This window comes from Pseudophryne corroboree, unplaced genomic scaffold, assembly GCF_028390025.1.
Source record: "Pseudophryne corroboree isolate aPseCor3 unplaced genomic scaffold, aPseCor3.hap2 scaffold_121, whole genome shotgun sequence".
NCBI lineage: Eukaryota > Metazoa > Chordata > Amphibia > Anura > Myobatrachidae > Pseudophryne > Pseudophryne corroboree.
The window spans coordinates 943600-957015 of NW_026967835.1; the positions used below are offsets into that span (position 1 = coordinate 943600).

A 13416-nucleotide genomic window follows, 5' to 3' on the forward strand; every position below is an offset into this window, starting at 1 on the left:
TGTCATCCAAGCAGTGGGTCAAAGTTGGCTTCAACCCTCGTCTGCATATGAAAAGAGAAAAGGGGCATGCAGGGCATGGCGGCCTTTTGCGGCGCTTGGCTGACCCCTAGTTTGCATTAAACACCTCCACCCTCCGTCGGTGTGGGGCTCTTGTTGGCTATGCCCCAGCACCTGAAGCATTCAAGCTGATTTCTTGCTGCAGCTGGGCACTGTAACAGCTCCAGAGCTGCTCTGTAAGGCAAGTAAAAGGGTGTGGGCCCTGCAGCACTACCTGTAGTTTGCATTGTGCGTTGGAAGGCACAAAGTAAGCAGACAGGAGAAGTCAGGAGAGTGCACAAGGGCATAGAAGGCAGCGGCTCAAGAAAAGAGAAGTGGAAACAGACAGCAAACTAGGCTGGAGAGAGACCTGAGACAAAGAGATCTGAATTATACGAGAGCCGACCAGGGGAAACACAAATTATGCAGTCAAGTTTCCCACAGGAGTATATAGGATACGACCCAGTGGTACCTGACGACATAGATACTAACAGCTATTTAATAACATTACGCTAGAAAGTGATTATTAGCAACATATATATCTATATAAACAACCCCGCCAGGGTTGTGCCTTCAAAAATAATCACACACGGACACGCTTTTTAAACCTTTTTTTCACATCTCTTTATTCTTCTTATGCACATGTATGTTAGTTCTGTGATTTTAACCTTTATGTTTCACTGCAGTTTGGGATAATAATATTAATATTTATCCAATTTTAATACATACTTAATAAAGGTTATATTTTATGATTCATTCATTCTGTCCAGTGCGTCAACAGTGCAGATTTCTTCTTGTTTTTTCTCCCAAATTCTATAACAATGACAGTAAATGTTGTTTCTTTTCAAACAGAACTTTCTTGACCATGCTTCTTTTTTGAAAGATCTGGGAGCACATGGAAAACAGTACAAACCATGCAGTATCACAAGAGCCTTTATTTGATCTTTCATGAAGATAGAGCAGAATTGAGGACACGTCAACAATTTCTGCCGAAGGTGGTTCATCTTTCCACATGGTGCCTTTGGCCACTGACACCTTCGTTGAGTCAAAGTCTCTGGCTGTGGTCAGAACTTTGAAAATTTATGTCACCAGAACGGTTCAGATTAGGAAAACAGAGGCTCTGTTTGTCCTGTATGCTCCCAACAGGATTGGGTGTCCTGCGTCCATGTAGACCATTATGCGCTGGATCTGTGGTAAGATTCAGCATGCTCATTCCACGGCAGGATTGCCGTTACTGAATTAGGTGAAGACCCATTCTACTAGAAAGGTGGGTTCATCCTGGGCAGCTGGTCGGGGAGTCTCGGCATTGCAACTTTGCCGAGCAGCTATTTAGTAAACACTTTTGCTAAGTTTTAAAAGTTTTAGAGTAAAGGAGATTCAACTGAGGCAGCACAAGGGAACTCCCATCTGGGGACAACAACTGCAGTGAGAACACATATTTTCAGATGAACATGGGAGGGCAGAAGGCTGCCTAATACTGAAGCACCCCCAAACAACAAACCAAATGCAACAACTAGTACAAGCATTCCTGGGGGAAGGTCTGCAGAAGACGGATTTGCATACAGTGATGTCATCCAAGCAGTGGGCCAAAGTTGGCTGGAACCCTCATCTGCATATGAAAAGAGAAAAGGGGTATGCAGGGCATGGCGGCCTTTTGCGGCGCTTGGATGACCCTTAGTTCGCATTAAACACCCCCACCCTCCTTTGGTGTGGGGCTCATGTTGGCCATGCCCCAGCCCCTGAAGCATTCAAGCTGATTTCTTGCAGCAGCTTGGCACTGTAACAGCTCCAGAGCTGCTCTGTAAGGCAACTAAAAGGGTGTGGGCCCTGCAGCACTACCTGTAGTTTGCATTGTGCATTGGAAGGCACAAAGTAAGCAGACAGGAGGAGAAGTCAGGATAGTCCACAAGGGTATAGAAGGGAGGGGCTCAAGAAAAAAGAAGTGGAAACAGACAGCAAACTAGGCTGGAGAGAGACCTGAGACAAAGACATCTGAATTATATGAGAGCCGACCAGGGGAAACACAAATTATGCAGTCAAGTTTCCCACATTTGGGGAAATCGCAGGGGCAGCACACCCAGGTGAGATACTATAATCAGGACGGTGCTTCTCCCAGGGCAAGGCTCACCCATTGCACTCTGGGTGTGCTGCTCCTACGATTTCCCCAAATGTGGGACACTTGACTGCATAATTTGTGTTTCCTCTGGTCGGCTCTCGTATAATTCAGATCTCTTTGTCTCAGGTCTCTCTCCAGCCTAGTTTGCTGTCTGTTTCCACTTCTTTTTTTCTTGAGCCCCTCCCTTCTATACCCTTGTGCACTATCCTGACTTCTCCTCCCGTCTGCTTACTTTGTGCCTTCCAATGCACAATGCAAACTACAGGTAGTGCTGCAGGGCCCACACCCTTTTACTTGCCTTACAGAGCAGCTCTGGAGCTGTTACAATGCCCAGCTGCTGCAAGAAATCAGCTTGAATGCTTCATGGGATGGGGCATGGCCAACATGAGCCCCACACCAAAGGAGGGTGGGGGTGTTTAATGCGATCTAGGGGTCATCCAAGCACCGCAAAAGGCTGCCATGCCCTGCACGCCCCTTTTCTCTTTTCATAAGCAGATGAGGGTTGAAGCCAACTTTGACCCACTGCTTGGATAACATCACCATATGCAAATCCATCTGCTGCAGGCCTTCCCCCAGGAATGCTTGCACTAGTTGTTGCATTTGGTTTGTTGTTTGGGGGTGCTTCAGTATTAGGCAGCCTTCTGCCCTCCCATGTTCATCTGAAAATATGTGTTCTCCCTGCAGTTGTTGTCCCCAGATGAGAGTTCCCTTGTGCTGCCTCAGTTGAATCTCCTTTACTTGACAGAGATGTGCCTGAGCAGCGGCCCTCCCCAGCCCTATCCCAAATCATACTTATTTTGCATAGGAGACACCATGGTCATGAAAATTGTTCACCCAGGGTGAGTTTCATTCATTGCATTCTGGGTATGCTGACCCCTGTGATTTCCCCAAATGTGGGAAACTCGCCTGCATTATTTGTGGTAGTGGGGGACTGTGTTTGTGTTTTCCGCTGGTCAGCTCTGGTAAAAGTCAGATTTCTTTGTCTCAGATCTTCCTCTAGCCTTGTTCTTCTTTCGAGAGTTCCATTGTGCTGCCTCAGTTGGATCTCCTTCACTTGACAGGGGGGTGCCCGAGCAGCGACCCTCCCCAGCTCTAGCCCAACTCCTACTTACCTGCCAGGTGAGATACTATGATCTTGAAGGTGCTTCTCCCAGGGCAAGGCTCACCCATTGCACTCTGGGTGTGCTGCCCCTGCGATTTCCCCAAATGTGGGAAACTTGACTGCATAATTTGTGTTTCCCCTGGTCGGCTCTCGTATAATTCAGATCTCTTTGTCTCAGGTCTCTCTCCAGCCTAGTTTGCTGTCTGTTTCCACTTCTCTTTTCTTGAGCCGCTCCCTTCTATGCCCTTGCGCACTATCCTGACTTCTCCCGTCTGCTTACTTTGTGCCTTCCAACGCACAATGCGAACTACAGGTAGTGCTGCAGGGCCCACACCCTTTTATTTGCCTTACAGAGCAGCTCTGGAGCTGTTACAGTGCCCAGCTGCTGCAAGAAATCAGCTTGAATGCTTCAGGGGCTGGGGCATAGCCAACATGAGCCCCACACCGAAGGAGGGTGGAGGTGTTTAATGCGAACTAGGGGTCATCCAAGCGCCGCAAAAGGCCGCCATGCCCTGCATAACCCTTTTCTCTTTTCATATGCAGATGAGGGTTCCAGCCAACTTTGGCCCACTGCTTGGATGACATCACCGTATGCAAATTCGTCTCCTGCAGACCTTCCCCCAGGAATGCTTGTACTAGTTATTGCATATGGTTTGATATTTGATGGTGCTTCAGTATTAGGCAGCCTTCCGCCCTCCCATGTTCATCTGAAAAGATGTGGTCTCCCTGCAGTTGTTGTCCCCAGACGAGAGTTCCCTTGTGCTTCCTCAGTTGAATCTCCTTAACTTGACGGGGGAGGGGCTTGCCCGAGCAGCCACCCTCCCCAGCCCTATCCCAACTCATGCTTATTTTGCATATGAGATCTCTATATCATGAAGATTGTTCTCACAGGGTGAGGTTCATCCATTATATTTTAAAATAGGAAGGTTCAAATTACATATTTGAATTGCATCTATGTGCTGGATTCAAATGTTCCTCCCCCTTCCTTTCTCAATTGTGCCCGTCAGCAGCTATTCTAAGGTTGCTGCCAATGGGTGTGACACATTAATTTCTTCTGTGGGGTACACTGGACTCCACAAGGATTCACATTGGGGTGTAGAGTAGGATCTTGATCTGAGGCACCAACCGGCTCAAAGCTTTTGACTGTTCCCAAGATGCTCAGCGCATTCTCCTCTATAACCCCGCTTCCATGAACAGGGAGCTCAGTTTGTAGTTGGTGCCTTCAGTAGCAGGCCACTTAACAGGGGCCTGCCTCAGGCAGCCTATTCTTAGCTATTAATTTTGACAAGAAAATAAGAACTTTTTTTATGAGAATCTACAAGGGCTGCAGCAGGCTAGGTCTAATAGACATCTTTACTGCAGCTTCATCACTCCCAGCGGCGCTGTATACTCCCGTGCCCTGGTTGCTGGGTCACTGCAGCGGAGGCTCCGGTTTCTTCCTAAGGTCAGTCACACACACACCGCCCTTCCGGATCACGAGGCCGCTGATGAAGGGGAGCGTGGCCGTAGGGGGTGGACCGTGTGCGCACTGGCGTGGACACTGATTACTGGGCAGCCGCTCCACAAGCCACCAGGTACAGTTAAGGAGCACAGGTCTGGGGGTTTTTCTCCCATATTAAACCAATTTTGTACTGCCCGCAGCGCATTGCGATAGGTAATAGGGCCTGATTCAGGTTGGATTGCAATCACAATAAGCGATCCAACTGCAAAAATTGCTAAGAGCATACGCAAGTGCCTGCATTTTCTGCGGCACCCCGCAGAGAATGCGATCGCCTCTGCCTGTCAATCGGGGCAGGGGGGGTGAGGGGGGTCAGCAAAACTCCATTTCCAAGTCAGGGATGGAGCGGTGCGGGGGCAAGGCTTCAAAATGGGGTCTGCAACGGAGGAGACACAGGGGGCGTGGTCACAGCGGCTGTATGACATCACATTCAGCCGCTGTGATCACAAAAATGGTGGCGGCTTCCTGCGCGCACATACAGTCTGCACCAGCAGAAGGCTACACCATTTTTTATGATCACGCTGAACTGCAGTGCGACTGCAATTACAGCATGGTCAAGAAGGGAGGCGTCATGCTGGGTGGCCATGTCCTGTCACTGTGCAGGAGCCAGCACCGCTCACACACTAGTCCCCGGGTGCAGCCCCCAACCCCCGGGACACCCGGAGCAACAAAATGTAGATTCAGGCCACCAGGCCACGCCCCTACCTATGAAACCATGCCTCCTTTTTACCATTGCGCTGCTTATCTGCGCGCACTGCATTACAATCTCCTTCGCCACCTCTCTGGGTGTCACCAGTGATAGTGACACCTCTGCCATGCTTGTAGCAGCTGGTCCTAAGATCTACGCCTCAAGCCCTGAGTGTTTGCCCTTGTGACTTGTTGATCATCATAGCGAAGCAGATGCTTACAGAAAACTGCAGGGGCTTAGATTGAAAATAAAAAAAATTATGGGTATAAGGTAGAGAGGAGCGGGTTCGGTTCTCCGAGAACCGAATTCCCCACGAACTCCACGTGGTTTACACTGGTCCGAGGCAGGCTCGGTTGTTCCCGCCTGACTCGGAAAACCTGAACAAGGGAAAATGTCATCATCCCGCTGTCGGATTCTCGCGAGATTCGGATTTCATATAAAGAGCTGCGCGTTGCCGCCATTTTTACTCGTGCATTGAAGAGAGAGCGGAGAGGACGTGGCTATGTTCTCTCAGTGGAAATCTCAATATCAGTGCTCATTATCAGTGGTTACTTATTGCTGCTCAGTAATACTAGTAGTGTGTCTCTCCTGCTCAGTGTCAGTTCTCAGTAGCATCCTCATCAGTGCTCAGTATCACTGCTCATTGTCTTGTGCTGCATTGTGGTGCTCAGCATACTACAGTACATTACTAATAGTCCAGTGCTGCATCTTGCTGCTCAGTGTCAGTTCTAGTATCCTCATCAGTGCTCACTATCACTGCTCATTACATTGTGGTGTTCTGTATACTACAGTAACATAGTAATATAGTAACATATAGTAATATAGTTTTTGAGGTTGAAAAGAGGCAAATTGCCCATCGTGTTCAACCTGTTTTAAGTTGTGATGATTCTACATACTTGCTGAATAATGTTTTATGACTGGGAGTTTTTTTAAGGTCAGTGCGCTTAGTCTCGCGTCCAAATATTCCTTTAAAGCAAAGGGTCGTCAAACAGGTTCTACTGTTTGGATTCAGTCAGTTGTGGATGCTCCGTCAGAAAACACCTCTCCAAACTTCTTTGGTGGCAGCTCAGTTCTTCAGAATATGACTTGGGTATGTTCAGTCATGAAATTCTGTGAAGGCAGGGGAGAAGAACAAGCGCCATATGGTGTAGTATTTTGAATAAATTGGAGTGATAGATAGGTATATACGAAGTAAGTACCGGATAGATTCTTGAGATTAGGCCTGTCTGTCTCACTAAATTCTTTGTGGCTGTTCCCCACCTAGGAGACAAAAGATCATCGCCATATGGTGTAGTAACCTCAGATATATCTTGGGGTACCCTCCCCTCTATTTCATGCGTACCAAAAGGAAAATTCAATATAGCATATAGGATATATTTATATCCAGGTAGATCAAGTCGGTCCAATATGATGTAATGGCTGAATCAGTCGACTGTTGCTGCCTTATATAGTATTATCAATAAAAAATTTTAATCCACAAAATAATAATACAAATTCAGATAAAAAATAAATAAAACAAATCAGAAAATCTTAGCTGATTGGTGTAGGCAGTAGTTAGGTCAGTCTCAACGCGTTTCGCCTCCAGGGCTTCCTCAGGAGAATACATCATATCAAAAGATACACATATTTATAGTGCTTTCAGTTTCGTTTTGGCCAGCACTTCCGGTTCTAACCTAAACCGGAAGTGACGCGGCAGTGGCCGGGACGAGCCGCGTCACTTCCGGTTTCACGGAGCAAACGGACTCTATGTCCGTCTTGCGCTACTTATACAGACTGATCTAAAATTTATATTAACACTGCACCACCAATGCAATCTAATGTTAAATATCAAGCCACATATGCATTTAGTATGTAAGTCGGACCGAGCACTTCCGGTTCCGGAAATGACGCGAACCGGAAGTGCTGGCCAAAATGAAACTGAAAGCACTATAAATATGTGTATCTTTTGATATGATGTATTCTCCTGAGGAAGCCCTGGAGGCGAAACGCGTTGAGACTGACCTAACTACTGCCTACACCAATCAGCTAAGATTTTCTGATTTGTTTTATTTATTTTTTATCTGAATTTGTATTATTATTTTGTGGATTAAATTTTTTTATTGATAATACTATATAAGGCAGCAACAGTCGACTGATTCAGCCATTACATCATATTGGACCGACTTGATCTACCTGGATATAAATATATCCTATATGCTATATTGAATTTTCCTTTTGGTACGCATGAAATAGAGGGGAGGGTACCCCAAGATATATCTGAGGTTACTACACCATATGGCGATGATCTTTTGTCTCCTAGGTGGGGAACAGCCACAAAGAATTTAGTGAGACAGACAGGCCTAATCTCAAGAATCTATCCGGTACTTACTTCGTATATACCTATCTATCACTCCAATTTATTAAAAATACTACACCATATGGCGCTTGTTCTTCTCCCCTGCCTTCACAATGTTTTATGACTAGTTAACTACTACAACTCATGTTCCCCCTGGATTAACCATGTTGATATTTTAAGTATTATAACCTTGGATAGCTTTTTCATTCAGAAATGTATCCATTCCTTTTTTAAATCCAATTACAGAGTCCACCATTACCACCTTCCCTGGCAGGGAATTCCACATCCTGATTGCCCTAACAGTGAAGATCATAGTATCTCACCTGGCAGGTAAGTAGGAGTTGGGCTAGAGCTGTGGAGGATTGCTGCTTGGGCACCCCCTGTCAAGTGAAGGAGATCCAACTGAGGCAGCACAAGGGAACTCTCGAAAGAAGAACAAGGCTAGAGGAAGATCTGAGACAAAGAAATCTGACTTTTACCAGAGCTGACCAGAGGAAAGCACAAACACAGTCCCCCACTACCACAAATAATGCAGTCGAGTTTCCCACATTTGGGGAAATCACAGGGGTCAGCATACCCAGAATGCAATGAATGAACCTCACCCTGGGAGAACAATCTTCATGACCATGGTATCTCCTATGCAAAATAAGTATGATTTGGGATAGGGCTGGGGAGGGCCGCTGCTCAGGCACATCTCTGTCAAGTAAAGGAGATTCAACTGAGGCAACACAAGGGAACTCTCATCTGGGGACAACAACTGCAGGGAGAACACATATTTTCAGATGAACATGGGAGGGCAGAAGGCTGCCTAATACTGAAGCACCCCCAAACAACAAACCAAATGCAACTACTAGTGCAAACATTCCTGGGGGTAGGCCTGCGGGAGATGGATTTGCATATGGTGATGTCATCCAAGCAGTGGGTCAAAGTTGGCTTCAACCCTCGTCTGCATATGAAAATAAAAATGGGGTGTGCAGGGCATGGCGGCCTTTTGCGGCGCTTGGATGACCCCTAGTTCGCATTAAACACCTCCACCTTCCTTCGGTGTGGGGCTCATGTTGGCTATGCCCCAGCCCCTGAAGCATTCAAGCTGATTTCTTGCAGCAGCTGGGCACTGTAACAGCTCCAGAGCTGCTCTGTAAAGCAAGTAAAAGGGTGTGGGCCCTGCAGCACTACCTGTAGTTTGCATTGTGCGTTGGAAGGCACAAAGTAAGCAGACGGGAGAAGTCAGGATAGTGCACAAGGGCATAGAAGGGAGCGGCTCAAGAAAAGAGAAGTGGAAACAGACAGCAAACTAGGCTGGAGAGAGACCTGAGACAAAGAGATCTGAATTATACGAGAGCCGACCAGAGGAAACACAAATTATGTAATCAAGTGTCCCACATTTGGGGAAATCGTAGGAGCAGCACACCCAGAGTGCATTGGGTGAGCCTTGCCCTGGGAGAAGCACCTTCCTGATCATAGTATCTCACCTGGCAGGTAAGTAGGAGTTGGGCTAGAGCTGGGGAGGGTCGCTGTTCGGGCACCCCCCTGTCAAGTGAAGGAGATCCAACTGAGGCAGCACAAGGAAACTCTCGAAAAAAGAACAAGGCTAGAGGAAGATCTGAGACAAAGAAATCTGACTTTTACCAGAGCTGACCAGAGGAAAGCACAAACACAGTCCCCCACTACCACAAATAATGCAGTCGAGTTTCCCACATTTGGGGAAATCACAGGGGTCAGCATACCCAGAATGCAATGAATGAACCTCACCCTGGGAGAACAATCTTCACGACAATGGTATCTCCTATGCAAAATAAGTAAGATTTGGGATAGGGCTGGGGAGGGCCGCTGCTCAGGCACATCTCTGTCAAGTAAAGGAGATTCAACTGAGGCAGCACAAGGGAACTCTCATCTGGGGACAACAACTGCAGGGAGAACAGATATTTTCAGATGAACATGGGAGAGCAGAAGGCTGCCTAATACTGAAGCACCCCCAAACAACAAACCAAATGCAACAACTAGTACAAGCATTCCTGGGAAAAGGTCTGCAGAAGACGGATTTGCATACGGTGATGTCATCCAAGCAGTGGGCCAAAGTTGGCTGGAACCCTCATCTGCATATGAAAAGAGAAAAGGGGTATGCAGGGCATGGCGGCCTTTTGCGGCGCTTGGATGACCCTTAGTTCGCATTAAACACCTCCACCCTCCGTCGGTGTGGGGCTCATGTTGGCTATGCCCCAGCCCCTGAAGCATTCAAGCTGATTTCTTGCAGCAGCTGGGCACTGTAACAGCTCCAGAGCTGCTCTGAAAGGCAAGTAAAAGGGTGTGGGCCCTGCAGCACTACCTGTAGTTTGCATTGTGCGTTGGAAGGCACAAAGTAAGCAGACAGGAGAAGTCAGGAGAGTGCACAAGGGCATAGAAGGCAGCGGCTCAAGAAAAGAGAAGTGGAAACAGACAGCAAACTAGGCTGGAGAGAGACCTGAGACAAAGAGATCTGAATTATACGAGAGCCGACCAGGGGAAACACAAATTATGCAGTCAAGTTTCCCACATTTGGGGAAATCGCAGGAGCAGCACACCCAGAGTGCAATGGGTGAGCCTTGCCCTGGGAGAAGCACCTTCATGATCATAGTATCTCACCTGGCAGATATGTAGGAGTTGGGCTAGAGCTGGGGAGGGTCGCTGCTTGGGTACCCCCCTGTCAAGTGAAGGAGATCAAACTGAGGCAGCACAATGGAACTCTCGAAAGAAGAACAAGGCTAGAGGAAGATCTGAGACAAAGAAATCTGACTTTTACCAGAGCTGACCAGAGGAAAACACAAACACAGTCCCCCACTACCACAAATAATGCAGTTGAGTTTCCCACATTTGGGGAAATCACAGGGGTCAGCATACCCAGAATGCAATGAATGAACCTCACCCTGGGAGAACAATCTTTATGACCATGGTATCTCCTATGCAAAATAAGTATGATTTGGGAATTGGCTGGGGAGGGCCGCTGCTCAGGCACATCTCTGTCAAGTAAAGGAGATTCAACTGAGGCAGCACAAAGGAACTCTCATCTGGGGACAACAACTGCCGGGAGAACACATATTTTCAGATGAACATGGGAGGGCAGAAGGCTGCCTAATACTGAAGCACCCCCAAACAACAAACCAAATGCAACAACTAGTACAAGCATTCCTGGGGGAAGGTCTGCAGAAGACGGATTTGCATACAGTGATGTCATCCAAGCAGTGGGCCAAAGTTGGCTGGAACCCTCATCTGCATATGAAAAGAGAAAAGGGGTATGCAGGGCATGGCGGCCTTTTGCGGCGCTTGGATGACCCTTAGTTCGCATTAAACACCCCCACCCTCCTTCGGTGTGGGGCTCATGTTGGCCATGCCCCAGCCCCTGAAGCATTCAAGCTGATTTCTTTCAGCAGCTTGGCACTGTAACAGCTCCAGAGCTGCTCTGTAAGGCAAGTAAAAGGGTGTGGGCCCTGCAGCACTACCTGTAGTTTGCATTGTGCATCGGAAGGCACAAAGTAAGCAGACAGGAGGAGAAGTCAGGATAGTGCACAAGGGTGTAGAAGGGAGGGGCTCAAGAAAAAAGAAGTGGAAACAGACAGCAAACTAGGCTGGAGAGAGACCTGAGACAAAGAGATCTGAATTATATGAGAGCCGACTAGGGAAAACACAAATTATGCAGTCAAGTTTCCCACATTTGGGGAAATCGCAGGGGCAGCACACCCAGAGTGCAATGGGTGAGCCTTGCCCTGGGAGAAGCAACTTCATGATCATAGTATCTCACCTGGCAGGTAAGTAGGAGTTGGGCTAGAGCTGGGGAGGGTCGCTGCTCGGGCACCCCCCTGTCAAGTGAAGGAGATCCAACTGAGGCAGCACAAGGGAACTCTTGAAAGAAGAACAAGGCTAGAGGAAGATCTGAGACAAAGAAATCTGACTTTTACCAGAGCTGACCAGAGGAAAGCACAAACACAGTCCCCCACTACCACAAATAATGCAGTTGAGTTTCCCACATTTGGGGAAATCACAGAGGTCAGCTACCCAGAATGCAATGAATGAACCTAACCCTGGGAGAACAATCTTCATGACCATGGTATCTCCTATGCAAAATAAGTATGATTTGGGATAGGGCTGGGGAGGGCCGCTGCTCAGGCACATCTCTGTCAAGTAAAGGAGATTCAACTGAGGCAGCACAAGGGAACTCTCATCTGGGGACAACAACTGCAGGGAGAACACATATTTTCAGATGAACATGGGAGGGCAGAAGGCTGCCTAATACTGAAGCACCCCCAAACAACAAACCAAATGCAACAACTAGTGCAAGCATTCCTGGGGGAAGGCCTGCCGCAGATGGATTTGCATATGGTGATGTCATCCAAGCAGTGGGTCAAAGTTGGCTTCAACCCTCGTCTGCATATGAAAAGAGAAAAGGGGCATGCAGGGCATGGCGGCCTTTTGCGGCGCTTGGCTGACCCCTAGTTTGCATTAAACACCTCCACCCTCCGTCGGTGTGGGGCTCTTGTTGGCTATGCCCCAGCACCTGAAGCATTCAAGCTGATTTCTTGCTGCAGCTGGGCACTGTAACAGCTCCAGAGCTGCTCTGTAAGGCAAGTAAAAGGGTGTGGGCCCTGCAGCACTACCTGTAGTTTGCATTGTGCGTTGGAAGGCACAAAGTAAGCAGACAGGAGAAGTCAGGAGAGTGCACAAGGGCATAGAAGGCAGCGGCTCAAGAAAAGAGAAGTGGAAACAGACAGCAAACTAGGCTGGAGAGAGACCTGAGACAAAGAGATCTGAATTATACGAGAGCCGACCAGGGGAAACACAAATTATGCAGTCAAGTTTCCCACAGGAGTATATAGGATACGACCCAGTGGTACCTGACGACATAGATACTAACAGCTATTTAATAACATTACGCTAGAAAGTGATTATTAGCAACATATATATCTATATAAACAACCCCGCCAGGGTTGTGCCTTCAAAAATAATCACACACGGACACGCTTTTTAAACCTTTTTTTCACATCTCTTTATTCTTCTTATGCACATGTATGTTAGTTCTGTGATTTTAACCTTTATGTTTCACTGCAGTTTGGGATAATAATATTAATATTTATCCAATTTTAATACATACTTAATAAAGGTTATATTTTATGATTCATTCATTCTGTCCAGTGCGTCAACAGTGCAGATTTCTTCTTGTTTTTTCTCCCAAATTCTATAACAATGACAGTAAATGTTGTTTCTTTTCAAACAGAACTTTCTTGACCATGCTTCTTTTTTGAAAGATCTGGGAGCACATGGAAAACAGTACAAACCATGCAGTATCACAAGAGCCTTTATTTGATCTTTCATGAAGATAGAGCAGAATTGAGGACACGTCAACAATTTCTGCCGAAGGTGGTTCATCTTTCCACATGGTGCCTTTGGCCACTGACACCTTCGTTGAGTCAAAGTCTCTGGCTGTGGTCAGAACTTTGAAAATTTATGTCACCAGAACGGTTCAGATTAGGAAAACAGAGGCTCTGTTTGTCCTGTATGCTCCCAACAGGATTGGGTGTCCTGCGTCCATGTAGACCATTATGCGCTGGATCTGTGGTAAGATTCAGCATGCTCATTCCACGGCAGGATTGCCGTTACTGAATTAGGTGAA

At 47.2% G+C, this 13416-nt stretch overlaps 9 non-coding genes and 1 pseudogene across 9 annotated transcripts; 3 read left to right on the forward strand and 7 right to left on the reverse strand.

Moving 5' to 3' along the window:
• The first annotated feature begins 2109 nt into the window (after nucleotides 1-2109).
• Nucleotides 2110-2265, forward strand: LOC134991965 (U1 spliceosomal RNA). Its single transcript, XR_010196164.1, has one exon. It is a non-coding gene; the product is annotated as a U1 spliceosomal RNA (small nuclear RNA).
• A 675-nt stretch (nucleotides 2266-2940) lies between these two features.
• On the forward strand, nucleotides 2941-3104 carry LOC134992352 (U1 spliceosomal RNA). The gene has a single exon (XR_010196528.1). It is a non-coding gene; the product is annotated as a U1 spliceosomal RNA (small nuclear RNA).
• Nucleotides 3105-3256: 152 nt separating this feature from the next.
• LOC134992483 (U1 spliceosomal RNA) lies at nucleotides 3257-3419 on the forward strand. The gene has a single exon (XR_010196643.1). It is a non-coding gene; the product is annotated as a U1 spliceosomal RNA (small nuclear RNA).
• Nucleotides 3420-8264: 4845 nt separating this feature from the next.
• Nucleotides 8265-8428, reverse strand: LOC134992357 (U1 spliceosomal RNA). The gene has a single exon (XR_010196529.1). It is a non-coding gene; the product is annotated as a U1 spliceosomal RNA (small nuclear RNA).
• Nucleotides 8429-9099: 671 nt separating this feature from the next.
• Nucleotides 9100-9262, reverse strand: LOC134991931 (U1 spliceosomal RNA). The gene has a single exon (XR_010196143.1). It is a non-coding gene; the product is annotated as a U1 spliceosomal RNA (small nuclear RNA).
• A 152-nt stretch (nucleotides 9263-9414) lies between these two features.
• On the reverse strand, nucleotides 9415-9578 carry LOC134992234 (U1 spliceosomal RNA). Its single transcript, XR_010196419.1, has one exon. It is a non-coding gene; the product is annotated as a U1 spliceosomal RNA (small nuclear RNA).
• Nucleotides 9579-10249: 671 nt separating this feature from the next.
• On the reverse strand, nucleotides 10250-10412 carry LOC134991880 (U1 spliceosomal RNA). The gene has a single exon (XR_010196101.1). It is a non-coding gene; the product is annotated as a U1 spliceosomal RNA (small nuclear RNA).
• A 152-nt stretch (nucleotides 10413-10564) lies between these two features.
• Nucleotides 10565-10728, reverse strand: LOC134992129 (U1 spliceosomal RNA). Its single transcript, XR_010196319.1, has one exon. It is a non-coding gene; the product is annotated as a U1 spliceosomal RNA (small nuclear RNA).
• Nucleotides 10729-11419: 691 nt separating this feature from the next.
• Nucleotides 11420-11565, reverse strand: LOC134992533 (U1 spliceosomal RNA; annotated as a pseudogene).
• A 152-nt stretch (nucleotides 11566-11717) lies between these two features.
• Nucleotides 11718-11880, reverse strand: LOC134992219 (U1 spliceosomal RNA). The gene has a single exon (XR_010196404.1). It is a non-coding gene; the product is annotated as a U1 spliceosomal RNA (small nuclear RNA).
• Nucleotides 11881-13416: the final 1536 nt, after the last annotated feature.